Raw genomic sequence first — 26112 nt, 5'->3', positions numbered from 1 at the left:
GTTTAATGCTCATTTTCGCAGTTAGTTTTGTTTTTTATTTTTTTGCGAAAAACAAAGGACAGAATCGATGAAAGGGTGGGCAGCCATTCCCATCATCTATGCGCTTTCTTAGGTGTGTGTGTGTGTGTGCTTGTGTGCCGTTTCCAAGAAGTCGTCTAATGCGAATGTTGATTTAGCGGAAACGCAAATCATTTTAATGCGCTATATAAGCAAAAATGTATTCAAAAAAAGGCTTTATATACATTTTTTACATACATGCATGCCAATACACGAGTATGATACATACATATTTTACAAACACATACACTTTTGCTTGGAAGCGAATGAGTGCTTAGTTAGGCCAGGTTTGTGCCTTAAGTCTTTCGTTTGGCGCACCGGGAAGGGAGAGATGATGTTTACGGTAGTTGGTTCTTTAGATTAAAAAATATTTTTTAATTTCTGAAAAAAATCAGATGTTTGAAGAGATAAAAAAGAAAAAAAAATTTATTTTGCATATTTTTAATATTTTTCAACTAGAAAAAAAAAAAAATTTATAGAAATTTAAAATAATTTTTTTTAATAACAATTTTTAAATATAAAAAATTTGTTCTCATTTTAAAGAAAATCTAAAATTTCGGGTTGATGAAGACTTCTTAAAAACAAGTAATTTTTAATTAAAAACACATATATATAAAAAAACGGGGGAAAAAAAATATTCTGACGAGTTGATAACCTCCTTCTTTTTTGAAGTCGGTTAATAAAAAATAAAAGCACAAAAAACTATAATTATTATTAACCGAAAGATTCGATATCTCTAATGCACCATATCTGCAATAACAAAAATCATGATCCATGTGCATATCCATATCCTAGAGCAGAGGAATCCAAGCTTTTTTTTTCTCGCAGACCACTTTCAAACTACATTTGCACCATATTGACAAAACTCGTCAAAAACATTGAAGATTACGATCTAGGGATGGAAATTTGCGGCACGGCTGAGTTCCAACCCTAAATTCGGAGTAGTAAAAATAAAAAGAAAAAAAAAGAAAATGTCTTTGTGTTTAATTTATTAGAATAAAATGGTTACTGACTTGCCTGACTTCTTAAACTTAAAAACTAAGTCATATTAAAGATAAATTTAGTTGAAGAGCGTTAACTATTTTTTTTTTTTAACTCACAAAAGAGGAAATCAAAATTGATTGCTCTTGAATAAAGTTGAAGGGAGGAGGAAGGTGGCAGTGATATTCTCTGTATGTATCTCCTTTACTATCGAAAGCAGATAAATTTTCGTGAACCATACAACATGAAACCACATTTGTTACGACCGTAGACCCCCGTCGAATTTCCCGGATCCGTAGACTAAGTAATATGTATACGCGTTCAAAAAAAATACCTTAGCAGTTTATTGTAATACTATCTACCAAAGCTTATGGCCACTTATTCTTCTACTCCAATATGCTCAGCGCTGTCTAATTAAAATTTAATAATTGTAGAAATTTAAATTTAATTGCCATTAAAAGTGTCATACTGAAAGTATTGCCAATTGGAAAGAGAAAAAAATATTGAAAATGCAAAAAATAAAAAAATATATGTAGGAATTAAATAATCAAGTAAATACAACACTGCGAAGTGACACATTTAACATATGCTGGCATTGTAACGCACACTTGCATGCATACGCACGCACAAGGGTGTGAACGCATTAATTATGATAATTGCAAATTTTATCCGAAAATTATGCAAATCCCTGGATGCTGAGTAAAAAATTCGACATTTAACAAATGCATTGATTTTGAAAAGAATTAATACAGTTGATATGCATACCTACATACATACATACATACCGATAGAAGTAACTTGAAGATTAGATTAACAATATACAATACAAAAAAAAAAACAAAAAACGCGAAAGAACCAAAAAGCAATTAAAATTTAGGGCAAAAATCTGCGCATGTCTGCCAAAAATGACAACTAAGTCCTTCTGGCATCGAAACAGTCATTAATTAAATTTATATTATCAAATCAAACCAGTTCAGCAATAGCCAAGAGACAAAGTCGAATGTCAATTGAACTGTTAAAATTATAAGTATTATTGATGAACGCAAAAAAGTTTAACATGGCTGTTCAATCTTCTAAGGCAGTAAATACAAATATGCATATTTAGCGATTTTTCTCAAATTTTTTAAGTCAGTTTCGCTTTAAACCCAATTTTTCGTCAAAATACATCATTTGTATTTTTTAGTATATTTTTTGTAATTTTTCATAATTTTTAATTGCTTTCTGAATTTGAGCGCATCTTTTATTTCAGCTATTATTTCGCGTTTTTAATATATTTTTTTTAGCTTAAGTTTTTATTGCCATTTGTCGTACGCTTTATATTAAATGCTTCACGCATGTGACACTGCCAACCTTCTCACGGGCGACCAACCAAATGCCTAAAGCTAGGCAAGCGGCATATGCCACAACGCCCGTTTTTCTACACATATTTTCGTTGGAAAAATACCTTATCTCTGTATTCTAGGTAAATGCTTCCAGAGGTTTTTATGCGTCACCAGAATTTTAGTTTATTTGGCTTATACCGCTAGCTCTTTTCAACGGCTACGAGATTGTTTTCATATACCTCCATTTTTCATAGGTTTGGGATTGATTTCATTTACTTCTATTCCTAGTTCTACGGTGGCACGCCGCAATTTCCAATAAACTCTTATGAGCTTCAGATTGACTTCATATACATATATCCATACAAACTTCCAGGACTTTACCACAAATACTTCCAGAGATATGCACTATGAAAAATTCGATTTGTATGGGAGGTTCTACACGCCCTTTAGATATCGGTTTTGTTTTAGCCTATAACCATTATTGGAAAACTTGTGTCCGAAATATCAAAAAAAAAGCCGGTATGGGCATTGTGACTCCTCAAGCGAAATGAACTAATGATTGCAAAAAAATGAAATCAAACGTCCTAGTTGACCAAAAAAGAACATTAGACTTCATTCTCTCAACTTCTCAGAATGTAGAATAGCTAAGAAATATATAATAAGATAGGATATATTAAAACAGCCTCCAGAACATTTACCAAAAGACGCCCCTGAACTACACAAATCAGTTTGATTGAAAATTTGTGTTTATCTATTTATTTTATACTTCACTTTTGGGTGTGTCAAAATTTCATCTGAAAATAATATGTGTTGCTCAAAAAATTTCGCGGCCCATTGGTCCCAAAGTAAATTCCATTTGCTGTTAAATGGGCAAAGACAATATGTATTAAATAACAGATCGAAATGTGTAATTTCAGTAATTTGTGTAAATGTGTAATTTCAGAATTACATAAGAATCACGTATCCGACATAGAAAACTACATTGTGAATTAATGAGATGACATGAGGACACTAACATAATTTTCAAATATGTTCACTAAAATTGTATTAATATTGAAATAATGATTTGGCAAGTTGTTATCGAATTTAATATAAAATTTAAACGTTTTCAAAATAAGATATTGATTAGTTTTAAAGGCTATATATTAATACAACTATTTACTTTATAATCCCAAATTTATGATATAAAATGTCCCACACCAAAAAACTTACAATTGGGTAATGCCGCTTCGAATTTTTCACAATTGAGCAATTGTCAAAAATCTGCTTTTTAATCAAAAAGTTGTTTATTGAAACTACCTTCTTTTTTGTATCATGGTTAATTACCGACAAAATCGTCGTTTGAAAGTTTTCGTATTTGTGCATAGTTGTTGTTATTCAATTTGAATTTTTTCGCATTTGGTTTACTTCGTATTGGATATGATACGAAGATAAATTTGATGATGAAGAAATGATTGATGAAAACGGTTGAGACAAAAAATCGAAATAAATTCAGTCCTAAAAAACTTATTTATCGAAAGTTATTAATTTATCGAATAATCGAAATTTATAGTTATCGAAATTTATCGATCTATCCATGTTCATTAAGTTATCGCAACGTAACGAATTATTTAAATTGATCAATGTTTGTTGGGTTGTCGAAATTTATGGACATAGAAACTTAGTGTGTCGAAATTTACGAATAGTTATCGAGGTATACAAATTTATGGGATTATCGAAATTTGTCGAGTTAATTTATTAGGTTATCGATATTTATTAAACTATCATTTATGGTTAACGAAGTTTATCGAATCCATTTATCGCGTTTAGAATTATCAAAACATATCGAGTTATTGAAATTTCATGGTCATATAAGTTTATCGAGTTATCACTGCTCATCGAACTTTGCCTTGTTACCAGAATGTAACGAGTTATCGAAATTTGTCGATAGTTTTAGCCAAATATGCAGCTATAAAAATTAACCGACTTATCGAATTTTTTATAGGGTTATAGGATTTGTACATACACATTTCAAAAAATTTACCTCGGATTAGTAAATCTACATACTTGTATTCCTGCAATTTTTTAGGCTAGTATTCTAACCGGAAAATTGGCTTATATTTCAGCTTTCGTGATTTTGTTATAATTTTCGTACTTATTGCGGAAACTTTCATTAGTTTCACTTTTTTATGACCTCTGAAATCTGAAAGCAGCATCTCGACATTAGGCGCTATAATTAAGAAAATAGCTTTTACTTTTTTTAAGCAGCGCAAAGAGCTTCTCTTACACTTTAAACTGTATGCTGCGCATAATCTAATTTAGCCTTTGTTCCGTAACGGATTTCATTTGTTGATCTTAAGCGATCTTAGAAGATCTTCCGACAAAGCTTTTATGAGCATTTTATGAACTTTTGTGTAACTTGCTTACCTTCGCTTTAATCTCTTTAGATGACAGAGAAATTACTATTAGAAAACAGAACTATAAAAAGCGACCCCATTTTAAGTTCTCGGCAGATTTACGATGTAGAAAGAAAAGCTGTATTATATTTAAGCGACACAAATACCACTTGATGTGTCATTATTTGATTACATTTATCTCTTAGATATCTGCAATATTTTACGGTACTCAAAAAACAAACACAGGCAGACAGACAGTCTAGTTTCCTAACACTTGCCGCCTGTTTATTTGTTTACGAGCGTGAAAAGTTTGACTTAAATGCCTAATAAAGTTCAACGTGATGTGCTTTTGAAAGCGCACAGTTAGAAATTGGTCGGCTTTGAAATGCAGTCGAGTGGCAAGGCAAGTAGCGCACAACATAGGGCGTGGTGTGCGTGCGCTGGCATATGAGAACAAATTTACGAGATACATGCGGCGCATGCGCGTGGACGATTTTACCTTTTTTTTTTAAATTACAGAATACTAGTTAGGCACGGCCATTTTCTCATATGCATACGAATAGTTGAAAATGTGCCTTTAAATTTAGTGACTTTCGTAGCTTTAGTCGGAAGAAATTGGTTTTTCGAACATAAAAGTTGCGTTGAAAAATGAAAACATTTCCTCCAAGACATAGCAATTTTAGATGTGAAAAACGATTCACACACTTCCTGCTTTTTATCCTTTCTCTCTTTCTTTTCCTTTTCGTACGTTTTCCTCAAGCTTATAACTTTCCGCAAGACAAACGAAACATCGATGTATTGCAAAAAATCACAAAGAAGCGGAAAAATTTGATGAGAATTTGCCAATTTGTCTGGCATGTTGGGTTAAAACAAACAAAAAAAAAAAATCTCGAACAGGAACTCTCAAGAGGTCAGCACGCATAAGTGCATATTGTAAATGTAATGAAATCGATACTCTTCATTCGAAATTGCAGTGTTGCATTTTTTAGAAACTGGCATTGTTTGAACCCTCAAGATTTAACTTTTTTCTTTTTCTCGTTTTTTGCAATTTCGCTTATTGTGTTCACTGTGGTTAGGGAATTCGTTACAGTTTTTATTCTCACTACATCGAAGAGCAAAAAAAAAAAAGCAAAAGAGGACATACAAACGATATACATACATACATATAAACAAAAAGCTAAAACGGAAACGAGTTTGCAATCAGTTACACACAGTGAAGGTAGGCAGATATTCACAGCACAGGTGGCCGAAAAGTTCCCACAGGATAACTAAGAGGATATTAAACAAAAGGGGAACGAAGGAATGTCAAGGTTGAAGAAGTCACCCGAGAAGAGAAGCAAGGGTCGAGTGGGCGAAATTTGAATTGAGTGTAGAAGCCTAGTATAGAGAGCCTTGCCACGCAACTTCCAAGGCCAAATCTAAAATAAAAGCTTATAAAAATAAGCTGTCTAGTAGAAAGGTAAAGGTCGACAGGCGGGAGCATAGACGTATGCTCATTGTGGCGAAAGATCTAACGAAATAATAACACCGTGCGATAAAAAACCAAACAATTTCAAAACACACGAAACAATCAATAAATGTACTCACCAAACTAGGTGCCAATATATGTAGTTAAACTGCATTTTTAGTTTTTTCTCTCTGATGTCAGGATTTCTTGTTAAAGGCCTTCAAAATTTCAAGTATATTATTAATTCAAAAAACTGCTTTAAAAATTCAATGTATTGTATGCAGAATAAGAAAATTTGTACCAGATGAAAAAAAAAATTCTGAAGAAATCAAAAAAAAAAATTAATATTTTTTGGCTCACAAGGACGAATACGTATTGAAAATACCCTTTTAACTATTTAATTTATTGTTTTTTTTTTACTAAAAATGTTAGGAGAACGAAGTTCGAGGTAGCCTTTAAATAATAATTAGTCCTTAAGATATAATTAAAAAATATATAAAAATTAAAATGTTTAATGATATTAAATTAAATACTTTTAAAAGGACAATTTCAATACCCATTCGTCCTTGTGCACTAAAAAATTTAGTTTTATTTAATTTTCTTTCATTTGGTACCCATATTGTCATTGCACTGAATTTTTTAAATAATTCTTTGAATTAATCATATCCTTGAAATTTCGAAGTCCCTTCTAAAAAATCGTCGGAGATTTTTTTTTTTTATCGAAAAAAACCCGGGTTTTTTATTTCCTTTTCAGAGCATTTTTGCCTGAGAGATGCACGCTGATTTAAGAAATTTCGCGTCGTATTACATGCATTTTTAGCTTTTTTTTTTTTAGTGCTGCAGACAGGCCTTTAAAAGGAAACCTAACTATTAAAAAAATATATCCCGGGTTATTTGAGTATGAACAATATATCATATTATCCGCCAATAAGTGAATGTTGGCGTTCAAACGCTCTCTACGTGTTTGGCCGAGCTTCTCCTCCAATTCAAGTTTTGCTTCTAGCTGTTGTGACACAAATGGAGAGATCTACACTGCCGAGGGGCGACCGCAATTTTAACAACTGTTTTGATGTTGCTGGAACCAGAAACTTACCATGGGCCTCCCGAGTGGCAGTAGGCACATCTAAGCCAGCGGCTATGTCGGCAAGAGCACTACTCAAAACCGAAGAAAGTCGAAAAAAATTCAATACTTTAATTTAATGTTAAAATAAGAAAAAACGTAAATTTTTTTATTTGTTTTACACTTATTTTGCTTTGATATGTAGTTATATTGTTATTTTCGGTCCTGACTTCCTACCAATATAAGCATTTCCACTATATGAAAACTGTGTGAAATAAAACCGCTTTATCCAGTTTGTACTTAATTTCAAAATCGAGAACCGGTTTTCTCAATTTGCAATTTTTCGGTTTTGGAAAAAGTCGAATAATCGACCACCCTATTATGTATGTAGGTACACATGCTCTTAAGTTCATAAACTGATCAAAATTCAGCAAACCACCAAAGCGGGCATTGCTTTTGCTTACAACATTCTCAAGCGTATGACAGCAATAAATAACTTTGAACCATTTAAAAATCTACTTTTTTCTTTAGTAGGTCTGTACTTCATCTAGGCACCCTCCATGCAGCGATGCATTAGTAAGTGGTGTCCTTTTATGTAGTTACTATGTCTGTAAACACAAGCAGTAACAATCTTTTTTACGCAACTTCGCACTGCATAACTCTTCGCTCTAATTTTTTCTGGCATAATTTAACAAAAACAAAGTTTGAGCCAATATTTTAACCTTCATACAAATTAACATACCAGACGAAACAAATACATAGATGCATACATACATACATACATACATACATACATATGTATAATTCCCACAAGCTCCCCGTGTATAGCTGCAGTCTGTTGTTCCAAGTTTACTCCCTATTCCAGATGTACGACTCAAAAGCCCATCCTGTCTGTTGTCCGTCTGCCAGCCTGTTTGAATGTTTTGTTGTGCTGCTCGTATGCAGAGTGACAAGTTGACAGCTGTGTAGCATATAGCTCTGCTTTTACTTTTCATATTGCATGTGGCTGCCAAGTGAAAAAAAAAAAAAAACTGCAGCAAGCTTAAGCCGGAAAGCAACGAGTTGCCATTTAATTGAGCGCAAAGCAAAAATGCAAAAAATGCAATGAGAATTTCCTGATTTAAAATGTGGCCACTACCTTAATTTTTTTTTTTTTCAGTTGAAAAATCGCTTCAATCACCGCTTTTTTGCGCACAAGTGCACATTTATGAAGTTGTAGTCATTACAACATTTTTTTGCAATTTTTCATTTATATGTAGGTATGTATGTACATATAAAGCTTTAGTTGGCACTGCTGCTGTCCTGCCTGCTGTACACTGTGTGACACTTGTAGGCCCTGCAGCTGATAACTTGACTGACTGACAAGTGAAGGCGAGTTTTTGTGTGTTCACTATTTTTGCTGTTTAACATATGTACGCTTGCATTTTTCTTTCACACATTTGGTGTGACATGTTTTATGCGTGTAGTTTCAAGTTGGCCAACAGCAGCAAATTTATTTACATGCTTGTTTTTCGATTCACACACCTTTGCGTATGCTGCTGTCAGAGCTTTTGAAAAAAAGGTGAGAAAGAGCACTAAGAAGCGCACTTTTTAGTTAGCTTTGATTGAGATATTCGTTTTTTTTTTTGGAACTTTCCGTTATTGACACTTCTTTCTCTTGTGCACTTTTACTGGCACCCAAAAGTATTCACTTACTTCTGAATAGTGTTTTTTTTTTTTAATTTTGTCTTCTAGTGTAAATCGTGCGTATGATTGGCTTTGTTTGCCCAATCGCTAGTGTCACTTTGCAATATTAAACCCTTAATGATAAGCAGCAGCACTGATGGAAAAACAATAAACAAGTGAGAGGCATTGATGGTCGACAATTTGGTGACAGACTGTGGATATGGAAAACAATTTCTCACGAAGCGTGCATGGAATGAATAAATTTATTCCAAAAATGAATATTAAAAGCATTCTGGGATTTTTATAAACAGTATAAACAGCCATTAAAAAATTAACAACTCTTTTTGTAATAAAACAATATAAATATAAATTATCTAAAAAAAATATCACAAGCTACCTGTTTATAAAAATCATCAATATTTTTGCCAGTTTCACAGCGATCCAGTAGCGGATTTCAAGGTCATTGAGCACCCTGTATTGGTTGCAGCAGAAAACTGAAAGTTGGTAGATATAACAAATATTAAAAGGAAAAAACTAAGGAGCTGCCCCGTTTTCAAGATTGGATTTTTTTCCCCCATACAAAAATTGAACCACTTTAATGTATGTGCATAGTCATCTGGAGAATAATAGGGACACGATCTTTTATTTTCTTATATGAGTTTAACGTTTATTTTTTTTATAAAAATACAGCCCAATATATATAAACATTAAAGTGCAAATTTCAAACTTTGTAGGAAAATTAAAAAAAAAAAAATCAACAAAATTTTATAACAAAAAATTTTTTATTAGGAATCTTTAGAAAAAAATGTAGGAATGTAGTTTTATAGCCCAATTAATTCTAGCTCAAGACAGTGCAAGTTCGAAGTGGCTAAGAATTCGCTTTAATTTTTTAAATTTTTTTGCGGGTGGTGTTATTATTTTCTTTCATACAAAAAAAAAACAATTCGTGTTGCGTTATTATTTTCTTCGATAGAAAAAAATATCGAAGATTTTTGTATGGAAAAGTTTTAAAGCGATTTCTTAACCCCTGAAACTGGCACTTTAAGTAGCATACTTGATTTTTTTTCTAAAACAAACACAAATAAAATTTTAAAGCTGCTCAAAATAACATGGCATAGCATAACATAACACAGCATAACATAACATAGCACAGCAAAACATAATATAGCACATCATAACATAACATAGCACAGCATAACATGGCATGATATAGCACAACATAAAAATCCATAATAAAAAATTTCAAAAAAAAACCTCAATCAGCGAACCACTGAACCACTTAATCACCAGCTAAACGTGACTTTATAATAAGTATTTCAATCTTAACCAGTTTAATGTCACAGACTATCGCTGAATTGCTCCCGATTAACATGAACACTTGCATTTTCATAAGCTATTCGCATTTGAAACTTTCATTTGCGTTTATTTTATCATTTATTATTCTCATGAAATTGTGTAGCCCTCATCATACATATCACTCATGCAACGTGGGCATTATAGAATAACAACAACATTAATATTTACGCTGCACTGCTCCCACGTATGCTGCTAAAACATCACCACCTACAATCGCTATGCCAAAACAGTGTTCTACTACAACTTTTTTACCGCATTTTTTCCTCAATTCCTTTCATTGTTTCGAAGCAAAACGCAAATAGTTTGATTTGATTTATACAAATGCTGACATTTAGAGTTCATTTTTATTATGGCTACGCTTGCCAACAAAATCCCATAGATTTCGCAGAAAAGACAACAAATGTCAAAAATAAAACAAGAATAGAGCACAACAAAAGCCGTCATAGTGCTTTACATATATGGCGCAAGCAGTCGTAAATTTTGGTTTGACATTTGGTAAAGGCAGCTATGATTGTAGTATGTTAAGCAGGGATCACACGATTTGTACATTGGTCCAGATTTGCACATTTTGGCAGTCACAGAGTGTTGTTGTTTAGAAATTTATGCCGAAAAACCACTACTCTTTTTTAGTGTCACTTCCTTCTCTCGGCAGAAAAAAAGGCTAAAGTATTCTTCTTGCATTTATTTCAATCCATAGAGTTCCAGAAACAAGTACTACAATAAAAAATAAAGCAAGTATTTGAACAATTTTAGCCTTAGAACTTACTTAAGCGAAGAAGTACTGAAATTAATAATTTTTTCATTTTCACTCGAAAAAATCATAATTATTCTTTTCTAAATAACTTTGGGAAGTTTTTAAATAGAATGTTCATATTAGAGGCAATGAAAGTTAGCATCAAATACAGTATATCTGTGAAGTTTAAAGAGTGTGCCACCAAATACAAAAAAAAAAAAACTGGCAGCATGCGGTAATATCTGTCACAGATATTTTGTAATTATTGCCATTTAACAATTTTTACACTTTATAAGTTTAAGATACTTAAAAATGTCAACATTAAAAGGTGAAAATGTTCTTTTTGCCAAAAAGGACCAATGTAGAGTAATAAAATTAGTGTGCCACCAAATTAAAGAAAATTGCATTGATTATAAAATGACGATGATTTGCGAAACAAAAATTCCAATTTTAAAATTTTTATTGGCACACTCGAAATTCAATCCGAAATTGTCATATATGTATGTACATAAAGAAATTAATATACATATACAATGTTCGTGAAGAATACCGTAGAAAAATATTCCATACCAATATGTAATTACTTTTAAATAATATGACTTTTAAGTGTGAATAAGCGTGTTAGCTGACACAATTACGGGTATATGAGAACGAGTTGTTATTTTGACGTTTTTTTAGTATATATTTTTTTAAGTTTAAATGTAAACACAATTTCGTGATGGAATTTTGTTCTTTAGGCAAAACTGAAGATAATACATTGTCTAAGATAAGTGTGCCACTATTTTCGACCAAAAGCACATTGTTGTCGCAAAATGTAACAACTCGTGTTATTTGCTCATGCCTGTACAAATTTACAAATCGTGTGTTCCCTGCTTAAGTTTATGCGACTTTTTCATCTCTACACGTGTTTTTTTACCTACTTCGGTTGCCATTATACTTATCGATGCTTTAAGCCAAGTTATCGGGCTATTGTTTATGGGTACTTATATATTTTCTTTTTTTTTTGGTATGTGCTTAGGTACAAAATATACACTCTGCTGGTTGTACAAGTACAGATATGCTTGTGCCTGAGAGTGAGTGGCTGTGTGGGTGTTTGTTGACCGGCTTTTGTTTGCACTGTCGGCATAAATTTCAAATATAAATACATAAATATAGGTAATAAAGAGCAAATTTGTTATGGCTCTAAATGGGCGTTTGTTTGGCAACTGCGACTTATGAGTGGAGAAGGGGAATCTGAGTATAGATAGATATATATGTATATGTATGTGGTCATAAGCAATAACCGCCTAAGTCGACTTAAGAAAGAATTATGTTATACATATATGCTGTACCCAAGCGAGTAGGCTGGGAATCGCCTACAACGAACTCTGTAGAAGCTGCAGTGATGAGAACGAGCAGGAAATAGTAGAACACCTACCAGCTCTAATGAGGAGCAGAAATACCATGCTAGGAGCATATGAGTTCACATCGTTACGAGAGCTATCTGATATAAGTCTCCACAACATACTCAACTTCATCAATCACGCCGGTTGGTTCTAGCATATTCATTTGTGGTATATGGTATCAAAATGGCACTATATGCTATCGTATTCTACACGATATATTCCATATATATTTGTGAAATCCCCATCTCGCCAGCTATGCTATTTAAAAAGTTATAGACGAACATATTTTGGTTTAACATTACAATCCAAATGTTTAAATCGTTTTTTCTCGAATTCAGGTTTTTCGATTTAGGTCGACCACACATATATAAGTATGTGTGTTTAGTAAATTTAGATGCGAGAAGAGAGAGAGAGAGAAGTGGTGATCCAATTGACAACTATAAATGCATTACAGAAACCATGACGAGGGAGAGGAAATATTAGTCATAAAAGCTTTAGACAAAAATTTTTGGCAAAGTTTTCAAAATTGAGAATGTGTACATATGTCTGTATGTCGAATAGAAAATATTTCATGTTAAAAATTGCTTTATATGAAATTCAATAGCAGATCATCATAATTACTATTACACCGTGCGACAGTAAATTTTACACATAAAAAAATGAATATATTCGCGAAACTATGGATAAATTATAGCACTTAGTTTTTCTCTCTGACGTCAGGACTTTTTTTTAAGAACTTTGGAATTTAAAAAAATAGGTTATTTCAAAAAATTATTTAAAAAATTCGATGCAATGTAGGATAACAACAAGGGTATCCATATAAAAGAAAACATTTTTTAGAATTATAAAAGAATAAATTTTGTTCTTAAATATCCCTGAAAATTTTCAACTTTTTTTTGTAAATATTGTTTGAGGACTAATATAGGCAAGACATTATCATCGAATTTCGTCCTGCAAAATTTATTAACTTAAAAAGATAAAATCTATTAAAAGCGCATTTTTAATATCTATTCGTCCTTGTAAAACAAAAAAACTTTATTGTTTTTAAATTCTACAGAATTTGTTCTCTCATTTGGTACTGATTTTAAATGATTTTTTTAATTAATCATATCTTAAAAATTTCAAAGTCCTTTGAAAAAAATTCTGACTTCAGAGTGAAAAACTAAAAGCGGTATATTTGGCCCATAGGCTCGAGAGTATACCGATTCCTTCGTGCGTTTTGACTTTTTTTTTTGTTTTTATCGCACGGCGTTATAATTTTTTAAGATATTTTACAAAGATATTTTACAAAGTAAAAGCTCAGCGGGTTTTACAAATACGATTAATCGATGATATTGAGACATAAACTTGATATTAATGGATAAATAGCTATAGATAAAGAATTACACCAGTCTACGCGATTTTTGGGTCTGACTTCTACATGTTAAATTTTAGTTTCTCCTACGCTAAATATAAGGGGAAAAATTATTTTTTGATCAAAGTTTGCTTTTGTAAAAACTAGAGCAATTTTTCAATTTTTCTGGAAAAATCACTAATTTATATATTTTTTTTTTAAATAATTTTACTTTAAATTACGATTAGAAAAGTTTTCTCTGGATATCAGAGTCTTTTTTTATTTAAGATTTGTGATAAACAATAACATATAAATGTAAAATAACAAGAAATTAATGACTAAAAGTGAATATTTTTCGTATTTCTTATACTTACAGACAAAAGCAAACTTTAAGAACTAAAAATTTAAATTCAAGTGTTTTTTTAATGTTTGAAATGAGAATCTAAGCATGATAACAGAAACCCAAAGAAAACAAATGTGTTGTTGTTATTGTTCAATATGCGATGAACACANGATATTTTACAAAGTAAAAGCTCAGCGGGTTTTACAAATACGATTAATCGATGATATTGAGACATAAACTTGATATTAATGGATAAATAGCTATAGATAAAGAATTACACCAGTCTACGCGATTTTTGGGTCTGACTTCTACATGTTAAATTTTAGTTTCTCCTACGCTAAATATAAGGGGAAAAATTATTTTTTGATCAAAGTTTGCTTTTGTAAAAACTAGAGCAATTTTTCAATTTTTCTGGAAAAATCACTAATTTATATATTTTTTTTTTAAATAATTTTACTTTAAATTACGATTAGAAAAGTTTTCTCTGGATATCAGAGTCTTTTTTTATTTAAGATTTGTGATAAACAATAACATATAAATGTAAAATAACAAGAAATTAATGACTAAAAGTGAATATTTTTCGTATTTCTTATACTTACAGACAAAAGCAAACTTTAAGAACTAAAAATTAAAATTCAAGTGTTTTTTAATGTTTGAAATGAGAATCTAAGCATGATAACAGAAACCCAAAGAAAAAAAATGTGTTGTTGTTATTGTTCAATATGCGATGAACACATTACAATGATACCGATAGATTTTTGAAAAATCAAATTAGAAAGTCGGTAACAGCGATAGAAATTAATATCTCAACAATGACATCGACTTTGATATCTACATACTATACTAAATAGGACACTACCGGCTAATGTCATCATAAACATAATCGATAAATATATCAATAATTGGAAAAATCATGACAACGATAATTAAATAAAAATAATTTTAGATACCCTTAAATAGTTATGTAAATACCTATTACGACATTTTCTGCAAAATAATATCGATAAATTTGCAGATAAAGAGCACGATACTTTTACCGTACACGATATCGATAAATTTATAGGTAAGTATATCGATTATAACCTAACCAGTCTTGTAAGTACCAATAACTCTACCGATAAATTTATCGAAAACAGTTTCGACAAAGCCATCGATATGTGTATATTAAAAAAAAAAAATCGACAAATACGCCAAAAAGTAATATGAAAGCAGTGTAAGTACTAAGCGCATTCTTCATCTCTGATGGCTCCGATAGATAAGCAAATTGTCGCCTTCTTAACGCTTAAGACTGGTTTTCACTATGTCATATTTTGACGCCAAAATTTGGCGTCATATTTTGACGCAACTTTATCTCCTTTATCCATACCTTTACCAATGATATTATGGGCCAAAAACTGAAAGATAGCAGATTTCGTAGCGCATGTGCACGTCTAAAAACCTATCCTGGTCCAAATCAAACGATAAACCGCTTTTTGATCCCATTTGGCAATGTGTTTTCATTTATTTGACGACAAATGCCATTGAATTTGACATAGTGAAAACCAGCCTTTAGACTGTGCCCACATCTATAGCATAAAATACCACGTGAAATATCAAAAAAGTTAGAATTTTGAGAGCGTTAAAAAATGAAGATAAAAAAATCGCGAAAAAAGTCCATCGCAAAATGGTTCAGATAAAAGACGATTAGGACGAGTAATAACCAAAGGAAACCAACATTTGGAAGTATCAAGAATGCGATCGTCAAAAGATGCGCAAAGTGGCTATAAAAACAAAAAACTTTACGCAGAGTTATAGAGAATAACGAAAACTGTTTAGTGTGTCCTGCACACGGTCAATGGATTTAAGCCCTACTATTAAAGCTACAATATCGAAATTGGCGTTAAAATGCTGACCGCATACAGCAGCTCGTTAAAGAAACAATGTCAACAAGATTTCTCAGATCGATATGACAAAAGTGTAGAAAAAATAATCTACAATTCTTAGGTTTAGAAGTATGTACATACAGCTAACCAGCACTGCGACATATTCGCTACCTGTCGGGCAACCTGCTGTGTTGTACCAGCACAGTTCTCACTTCAACAAAATAAATGCGCGTTACTCTCTTAGGCTGCATGCACACGCAAGTGTAGCATCAAAAGAACGTCTTGCATCCGTACTCACAAGTAAAGTTCATAGCCCGTAGGTAGTTGGTTTCATTCATCTACCTACGATCCGGACAAACTTGTTTGACGTTGCGCTGCGTGTGCAAACAGCCTAAGCCTACTTGTCGTTCGCATCCAACCACCCTTCCTGCGCATTCTCGACTGCTTTGTGTTGCATACTGCTTTCAAATTTGTACGACATTGTCATTTTCATGATCATCATCATTAATTCGCTATCGATGCTATAGAATTTGTTTTTCCACTCTTGCGCATTTTCTTATTGTCTGTAAACGCACAGGATTAACTATTTACAAAATAGAAAAAAAATGGAAGGTATTTCTACAAGAGCAAAGAAAAGAGTAGCTAGCTATTTAAAATTGCTCCTTCGTGCCGAAAGTTGTATTTCCTGGAACTGCTACAAAACAGGTGAGTATTGCGTGAAACCGGAACGTGAGCTGCGTGAGCTAGCAAAATTTCTTTTATTGCGTAGCATAAATTTCTTCTAAATTGATGTGAATACGATTTGACAATTAAAATTAGTACAAACGAATGACGTTGCATTGGAAAGATTTGAAAGTAATTTCTACTTTCTTTCTTTTTTTTATTTTATATACTGGGGCACAGGAAATCGACACAATGCCTGCTTGTGCGCTCCACGTGGGCCATCGGCTGGGTAATACAACTTTGTATGCCATAACAATAAATAGTGAATAAAAATATTTAGTGATTTTATTTATTCCGAAATGAAAGTGAAGTGATAATCAAGAATTTTAATAACATTGAGTGGTGACTTTTTTAAATCTACAGTCACAAGGTTTTTGATAGCATTTGATGATGATTTTCGTTATGCATTTTCTCTTGTTGGATTTTTAGTGAACGGAAAATAAGCTAAGTCAACATTACACGGAAAAATAATTAAATACAATAATTTTATGGGGCAAAATAAAAAAAATTGTTTTTAAACTGAATTCATTTCAACAGTTTTCCTAGCTGAAACTTACACTCTTCCTTGCAAAAAAAAAAAAATAAAATAAATGATTTCCAGCAGAATGAGTTTTGAAATTACTTGAAATAATGCAATTTACCAGTGCGTTGCTTCGAGCTCTCACCAAACCATATTTTTCTTTTTCATTAACAAAACACCTGAAATCTTGATAAAACATATTTTTAATTAAATATCAACCCTATCACCATTTATTGAGACCCGCCAGTACAAATAATCCTTTGCTACAAAAGTAGTGTTCTTATACAAATAATTTTGTTTAATGAACACAACAACCAAATATTTTGATAAAATCTAGATTTTATACATACATTTTGAAAGAGAAGAAAAAAAATGTTCAACAAACTGTAAGCGCATACTTCAGTATTTCTTATATAATTATTTACTTACTTGCCTCATTCCAGTTCCTCTCCCCTTAATCAGCCATTGAATTTAGTTTGAATGCAATCAGTAAGAAAAAAAATTTCTTTATCAGCCGCTGGCAGTGAATGGCGCGGTTAAGGAAATGCATACAATAAATATATTTGTGACGAACAAATGGCCACGTAGCGGTTTGGCTGGCGTCCGCAGCAATTTACAGATAAATCAAATGGATGGCAGTGAAGTGAATAAAAATCAGAGACTTATTAAGCAGTTAAATAAGAAACAAAGTAGAGATAAAATAACACTTTTATTCATGCACACATACTTACATACATATGTAAAAAAAAACAACTCATGCAAAATGCAGAGCTGCAATCTGCCGACTACGTCACTCGCATGCGCCGCCATTTATTACTCAGCCAGTCAGTCAGTCCGTCAGTCAGTCAGTTAATCGACACGGAATGCAGTCAGTCGTTCAACATGCGTGTAATATATATTCATGTGCATTTGTAGGTATGTATGTATGTGCGTATGTCGATATTTTGATATCTCAGCGCCAGGCGTTCATAGCAAAAGCGGCATAATAACCTCGATGTTAGCTTATCTCGCTGGCCGCTTGTTTGGCTGCTTGTGAATTGAAGCAAGACGCAACAAATTGCTATTCATAGCAGCTCCAGAGGATGTTCACCACAATAAATAATATGAATTTAATAATATTAACTCATATATAATTAAACTTTACTATCTACTTAATGCTGGAGTTGGCGCTTTCGTGGGAAATTACATATGTATGTATGTACATATATAAAAATAGTAGCGAGATAAAACCATCCAGCAAATGGGTTTTCATGAGTCAATGAAAACAAATAAATGGATTGTGAGTAAGGGACCTCAAAAAAAAAAAAACTCAAGAAAATAATGGTAAAATTATATATATTTTAATTTATATATTTTTATTCTGTGATGTGTGATAGGTGCAGCCGCAAAAGGGCACTTAGGCTAAGGGAATTGAAATTGTGGATGCAGACTAATTACGCCCACACATCAGTCTTGAATAACATTAATAGTGGAAGGCGTAATGTCATCAAGACCGACTTAGATGTCGACACCGATTGGCCTTAAGATTCCCATACATTTTTCAACTTGTGGAGATTATGAATAAGGCCTTCTGTTGATAAATCAATGTATTTACATCTACACCGATGGCTTAAGGGTGGGAAAAGGAGTCGGCTCGGGTCTATGCTCCAAAGGGCGAACGGTAATTAGCAAAGCAGATGACTCCTTTCTACTACCGATTTCTGATCCCCTGAGGAGGGTTAACTAATGCACGACAGTCGTAACAGATGATCTACGGATCAATCGTGAGTTTTCAAGATCCTTATGGCCGAGAAAGAATTATTGACACTAAACAAATCTGTAGTAAGGGATTTTACTGGCGCCATTACAGGGCACCAATGCTCCATCGATGGCGTATACCGACAATATGCCTCTGAAGAAATTGTCCAGGAGAGGATGAGAGGAATCGAACCACCACTTCCTATATCAATACCCAGCACGCCAGATAAGGAATCTCAAGTATTTGGGATCACGCTTTTTCAAAAGCTTGAGGTAGATAGCGGAAATGAAAATATCGGAGCTTCAGACCTTCATACGGGATAGTAAATGATCTAATAGGCACTATACGGGCAATATTCCTAACCTAACCTTCTATTCTGTAAAAAAGTGATATAATTCTAATTTAATTATAACAATTAATACCAGCATATAAATATGTACATACATACATATGTGGCTATGTATGTAAACGTGAACATTTTACCCTCACGGCCAGAGGAGTGCCGACTAATTTGGCAAATGGAACGTGCCAGCATTTGACTTATGGACATAGGTACGGTGGCGAGAATATAAATAGGGAAGATACATTTTAGAAAATTTTGGATATTTGTGTTTGGTCAAAAGAATGTTTATTATTTTTTAATTTAAATATAGCTTACCATCTTAAAAAACCATGCAAATCAAAAATTGAAACTTTTCAAAGAAATTTTTTAGCATTTTTTCGGGTACATATGCAGTTTTCTAGTACAACAAAGTACCAGTTTGATGTAGCTAGGACTTTGCGTTTTTGTATGAAGAAAATGAGCAACACCTTTCACAAAAACAATTGCAAAAAATCAACGTTAAGCCCTAGGCTACTTAAAATTTGCACTTCAGTGTAATAACAAAGCTAAATAAAAAAAAATTTTTGATGAAACTTTGTCGAATTTCGCCAGATTTGACATACATAAATGGTTTTTGTTAGAAAACGAACTACACTTTCATACAAAAATAATAAACAATAAATAAACGAAATGGAAATAGCCAAATACTATCAAAATGTCTCTTCCCTATTTATATTTTCGCCACTGTGCATATGCATGTAAAATAAAAAGAAAATATTTAATTTATTTATGCACATAAATATTCACAATGCTTTGACATAATTTACATTTGCGGATATTTAATGTTAATTTACCATTGTGTACAGAAGTCAATAAATTACAAACATACAGCATAAGCAATTAGCTTAAGAAACTGCAATTATTTATAGAATAACTTTGCCTTTTAAAGGTGAAATAGATTAATACGCTAGAAATATTGTGTGCATATAAATATGTACCTAAGTGTTGCTCAATGCTTGCGAAAGCATTTTTGTTTAGAATAAAAGCCACTAAAGTAGCTGTTTGCATTTTTTAAGCTACAAACATACATATGTTCACATAAATATATGTAGGTCCTATTAAATATTTCGCACTTGCAAATTATAATATCAATAGCGAAATTCGACGCGAAAAAGTTTCACAATAGCGCATGAAAATTCACAAAAATGCAATGAAATGCGAAAAAAAATCCAAATTTAAAATGTGCTGCTAAAAACAAAGCCATAGAAAAAACCAAAAAAGAAAAGTTATTAAAATAAGAGCTTTTATTCAAATTCAAAACCAAATGGAATAAAAGTGCAACCATCAATATTTTGCCGTTTAGCCAATCAAAAATGCTGTCGCTCAACAACAGATTGCTCCGATTCAGCGACTTGACAAATATTTATTGGCTTTAAAAAATTTACATAAGTTCGTTGTGTCTGCGCTGAAATGATGAAATCGCTTAAAAAGTTAATGACGTTACAAATATTTTTGTTTATTTCTTTGCATTTTGGAAGCTTAAGCGCTTGTATAGCTATTTTTTTAGAGTTTGTTTTTCATTAATGCGATTTAGCTACTACAAAAAACGTCTGGTCAATGGAATTTTATTTCGTAGATCCGTGAATTTTTCATTCATTGAAAAAACTTAAATTTTGTTTCAACTTAAATTTTTTTTTTAATGGTTTTAATATTTATTCAGCTTTGATTTTTTTTCTGCAAATAACCTTAAACCGTATCGCAGTGCTGTGCATTTTTATGAATGAAATTTTTGACTTCAATTTAAGATTATGTGACTTTTGTAATTCATATGACTTAGCTCATTTAGGCAAATGGCAGAAAAAATAAAATAAAAAATAGTAGTAAATATCAATTTTAAAATGGAGTAATCTATGCGTGAAAAAGGTATTGTCTCTACCAAAGTACTAAATATAGCTGCTGAAATTTATAAAATTAAAGTCCGTTTACACATATATCTACATATATAATCTCAGTCAAAGCTAGTGCGTTAATCACCCCGTTTACTCAGTCACTTCAATGATTAACAGCTGTCAGATACATTGTGTTTGTTTTGTGCTCAAGTCAAGGAAAGTTCTATTTCTTCTCTGCAATTCAAAAATATTTTAATTTATTATTTGATTAAAAATAAAATAATCGATAAAACTAGTTAGGAAACAGAAAATTTATAAGCTTTTAGCCTTCTCTACGAAATAGGCATATGTGTTCTACTAAGGAAGCATAATAATTTTAGATTTTAATAGTGTTTAAACGTAAGTGGACTAATGCTACATACTAAAATGTGCGCCTAAANTTAATTTATTATTTGATTAAAAATAAAATAATCGATAAAACTAGTTAGGACACAGAAAATTTATAAGCTTTTAGCCTTCTCTACGAAATAGGCATATGTGTTCTACTAAGGAAGCATAATAATTTTAAATTTTAATAGTGTTTGAACGTAAGTGGACTAATGCTACATACTAAAATGTGCGCCTAAAGCTGAATACATACATACATACATATATGAAAGTCAATTTGAATCCGATCACAAAGAAGTTCCAATGTGTGCAAGTAAGAAATTAATGATTTCAGTAGCCATGTAATATTTCTTGTACATTTTGCAACTCTGGTCGGTCATTGAAATTAAATATTTTAAGTTAAAGCTTTCGGTTACTTTGGTTTTTTCATCTAATAGAGCCATTAAANTTTGAATCCGATCACAAAGAAGTTCCAATGTGTGCAAGTAAGAAATTAATCATTTCAGTAGCCATGTAATATTTCTTGTACATTTTGCAACTCTGGTCGGTCATTGAAATTAAATATTTTAAGTTAAAGCTTTCGGTTACTTCGGTTTTTCCTTCTAATAGAGCCATTCAATTTTTTTTATAATGTTATAAATACAAGCATATGAAAAATATTACAAAACCATTTAATTTGACCTTGCGGTTGTTAATTGCATCACACAAAACCCACAAATAATTTAATAACGCTTTTAAGTAGCTTTGATAATTAAAAAAATTATAAACAGATGGAAATACTTTCAAAGCAAATTTACGTGCAAGCATTCATATCAATTTAATTTTGTTTGTATTCACATATGTATATGAACATATCTATCTAAATAAAAATTAAGTTCTAATACAGTGACTCAAACAAGTGACCACGCGTTGATTTTTTTTAATGTTTATAATGTTTTTCGAGCTAAAGGTTTTTGTTATTTTCCTATAAAAATACCATTCAAGCTTTAACCAAAATGATATAAATCACAATTTCAAACTTTATAAAAAATTTAGGAAAATTTCACAAATCTTTATCAAAATTTAAACTTTTAAATCTGAGTGTTTGGAGCAGCGCAAGTTGCAAACGGCTAAAAAATCCCATTGCATACCCAAAAANTAGGAAAATTTCACAAATCTTTATCAAAATTTAAACTTTTAAATCTGAGTCTTTGGAGCAGCGCAAGTTGCAAACGGCTAAAAAATCCCATTGCATACCCCAAAACTGTTCTAAAGATTCAGATTTAAAAGTTGAATTTTTTGATGAAAATTTTTTGAATTTTCTTGAATTTTGTAACTGTGATTTATATGGTTTTGGTTAAATCTTGGACGGTATTTTTATAGAAAATTAAAAAAAAAAAAATTAGCTCACAAACATTATGAATTAAAAAAAAAAAATCAACACGTGGTCACTTGTTTGAATCACTGTACACATATATACATATACAAGATGTATTGCAAACCGATTTTTTCTTAGGATTGTATCTACATATGTATAAACATAAGTGGCACTACAAATTGGGATGCAAAACAGAAAAAATATTAAAAAATTACTAGAAATGCCGCGATTCAAATTATTACAACGTGCATTTAAAAAAAAAAAAATGCAAGCAATTAACCAGCCGACAGCGAGGGTTTCTAAGAAATTTTTTAAACTCACCAAAAAATTCCAGCAATCAAGTGGCTACAATTTATATTAATTATAGAAAAACCGCAAAAATATTTTATAGGTAGCCACAAGTTGGACTGCATAAATTTAATTAAAAAATCGAAGCTACCACATAGCGAGCTAAATAATTAAGAGTTTAATAAATAAGCATTGTACTAAGTTGGTCAAAGATAGCAAAATTATTAAATGCAGCTGCATAAAAACTTTTGAAAATGCAGCAGCGGTTAATTGGTTTCGCCGCATAATTGGTTAAAAATATATGCGATCCATCGGAAAGGTATATGCATAGCTTTAATTTTTTTCCGCTTTATTGATTATTAGCCAGGTAAGCTAATTGAACCAAAATTTGTGCAATTTTTGAAGTGCAATTAAGCGGATAGTCCTGTATATATATATAAGTATGTATGTTACAAAGCTCCTTTCGTATGTCTTATGTCTTCATTGTTAATTGCCTCTGCAGCAATGCACTACAACCTCACATCCAGATCCAACAAAGATGTTAATCGTTAAAAATATTTCATTAAATTTTCTTAACGAAAGCCACGCAGCGTATGCACTTGCATACATACGTATTTATGTATACATACTACATATACGAAAATGCATATGTTTATAAACATCTCCTATCTCTCAATTGGCTTGTAAATGCACTTATATTTATGTAAATGCTGTGTGGAAGATACTTAAGTAGCGTATGGATGAAGCATCATTACTGCACAGTGGAAATATACTTCAATATTTATTTGAGTACATAATAAATACTATATATATATATATATATATATGTTAATGTACATACATACAACGCTAGTGCAGCACTTGCTCGCCCGTCTTTAGCTGTTAGTGCTTCCTCAAACCATTAATGAGATTCTTATATAATTATTAAGTATGTATACTTTACAGTCAGAATTTTGTTGACTCAGCTGCAGCGCTTGTAGCTTGTACTTTAAACGTTAGAGTGCATATTTATTGAAGTGTTTTTGTTATACTTTAGGTTGTAGAAGGTTTGTAAATTAAATGAAATAACATGCCCTCTATTGTGAGACTAAACAGGAATTTTTACGTACCCAAAAAAAATCATAGAGCAATGAATTTCTTATAGATTAAATGAATATTTTATTCGGCTTTCAAAATAGGTTTCAACTTGATTAGAAAAAGTACTGAAAAAGCTTGGGCGAAAACTTCAAAGCTATCGAAGAAAACCCAAAGCATGGGCAAAAAGCTCACGTAGAAACGTGAATGCTCTGTCGAAAACTCAAAGGCCTGTGTAAAAGCCTGAAAGCTTCAGTAAACTCTTGAAAGCTCAAGTCGATTTTTAAGTCATGTTAAGGAGGAAACCGATTTGTGGAATAAGCACTATGTTTGCTTTTCTTTAATCAAAATATTTGCCGTTTGTAGGCAAAACAGCTACAAATCAAAAAAAGGAGCAGCGCACTAACAGATTATTTCATGTTCTCAGTACTTTTTAAACTCAATCATTAAAGCGAAAACATTTAGACGAACCTTACACAGTATATCACGTTTTTATTTTTTGTTATACGTAAGTAGCTCACTAACGATCATTGTTCACCATTGACAGCGCTAAAATAAATTTAAATTAAACTATATAGTATATTGTAAATCGCTCTTGTCAATCAAGACAATAAAATTTGCACAGCAATGCGGAGCTATCGCAAACAAGCAATAAAAATCGATTGAATGGCAATCAATGAGGCAAACAAGCTTTGATAACTAACAGCAATTAGCAACAACAAGCTTAGGCCACACACACACACACCAAGTTCAAGAGAGATTGTCACCTGGTCGGAATGGCAAACAAGCTGGCGGACAAGATAGACAGCCAGCATGAAGGCAAAAAGTAGCATTAAAAAGCATTTAAAGCTCACACAAAGCTACATAGAAATCGAGTGAGTGTCGTTTTGGTTTCTTTCTTTTCATCACTAAATACTTCTCGATTTAATAATCATTTTTCTGCTTAAGCACCAATAAATTCAATTAACATAAAGTATTGCAAAAAATAGTATGTAGTAGTAAAAAAACAGTTGGCACGCTTCGGCAAAAGTATCTATGTATCTACTTTTGTAGTGGCAATTACTATTTGCATGGCATACCTAAAAAGCGTTGGAATTTTAAGCCGGACGGTGTAGGAACATTTATACACTTATGAAGTTGAATATGTACGCATGTACATATGTATGTATGTATTTATGTATAGAATATATGTACATATGTTCTATGGCTGTGCGGGTCCGTAGTAAAAGGCTTTACTTTTGCACCTTTTATTTCGACGCCTGATATAATATGCGAGCTCTAAATGCTACTTAATGCGATTAAATCCTATCAAAGCGCTTGGCATTAGTCTAATTTATGTACTCATTCAATGTGACATTTATTTATGTTTTAATATGGGTATGTATGTAAATATGACAACAGTTAAAAAGCTCTTTTTTTACGATTTGCTATAAACATTTAGTGTAGAGTAGGGTCTTTAGATAAAAAAGGTTATAAATTGCAAGTCAGGAAACAGTAAATATAAAAAATAGTAAAAAAAAAAAGCAGTGGGGATTTCCCAAACAAAGTCTTCATGCATTTTGGAACGAATTTCCGTCATCCCTTGTCAAATTTGGCTCGGAGACAAACCGGTTTCGGCGTTGTGCCATCATCAGTGTCATTTTTCGTTCATATATTGTTGGCTCAAGGTGTTGCGAAAAAAGAAAAACACCAAAAGTATACAATACAAATAAAGTAAATTGATGATAGGAAAATGAACAAAAAATTTTATTTTAAACTAAACAAGGCAAGTGCGAAAGCATTATTAAGCTCCGTTGAATATATAAAAAAGAATCTGAATTTTTGAACAATGGCTTCCAGCCAATTAGGGATGGCATTAAGTTGGATTCTTTGAGAGAAGCACATATGTGTATATG

The 26112-nt window shown here is 31.9% G+C and overlaps 1 long non-coding RNA gene across 1 annotated transcript; it reads right to left on the bottom strand.

Moving 5' to 3' along the window:
* Nucleotides 1-12422: 12422 nt before the first annotated feature.
* Nucleotides 12423-24968, bottom strand: LOC108366285 (uncharacterized). Its single transcript, XR_001848065.1, has 3 exons — nt 24957-24968; nt 18606-18613; nt 12423-12502 (listed from the first exon to the last, which is right to left on the bottom strand). It is a non-coding gene; the product is annotated as an uncharacterized LOC108366285 (long non-coding RNA).
* Between the last annotated feature and the right edge of the window lie 1144 nt (nt 24969-26112).

This window comes from Rhagoletis zephyria, unplaced genomic scaffold, assembly GCF_001687245.7.
Source record: "Rhagoletis zephyria isolate East Lansing unplaced genomic scaffold, Rhagoletis_zephyria_1.1 Rzeph_scaffold_02212, whole genome shotgun sequence".
NCBI lineage: Eukaryota > Metazoa > Arthropoda > Insecta > Diptera > Tephritidae > Rhagoletis > Rhagoletis zephyria.
Note: the sequence above shows the minus strand (reverse complement) of the source record. Positions and strands in the feature narration are given on the sequence as shown.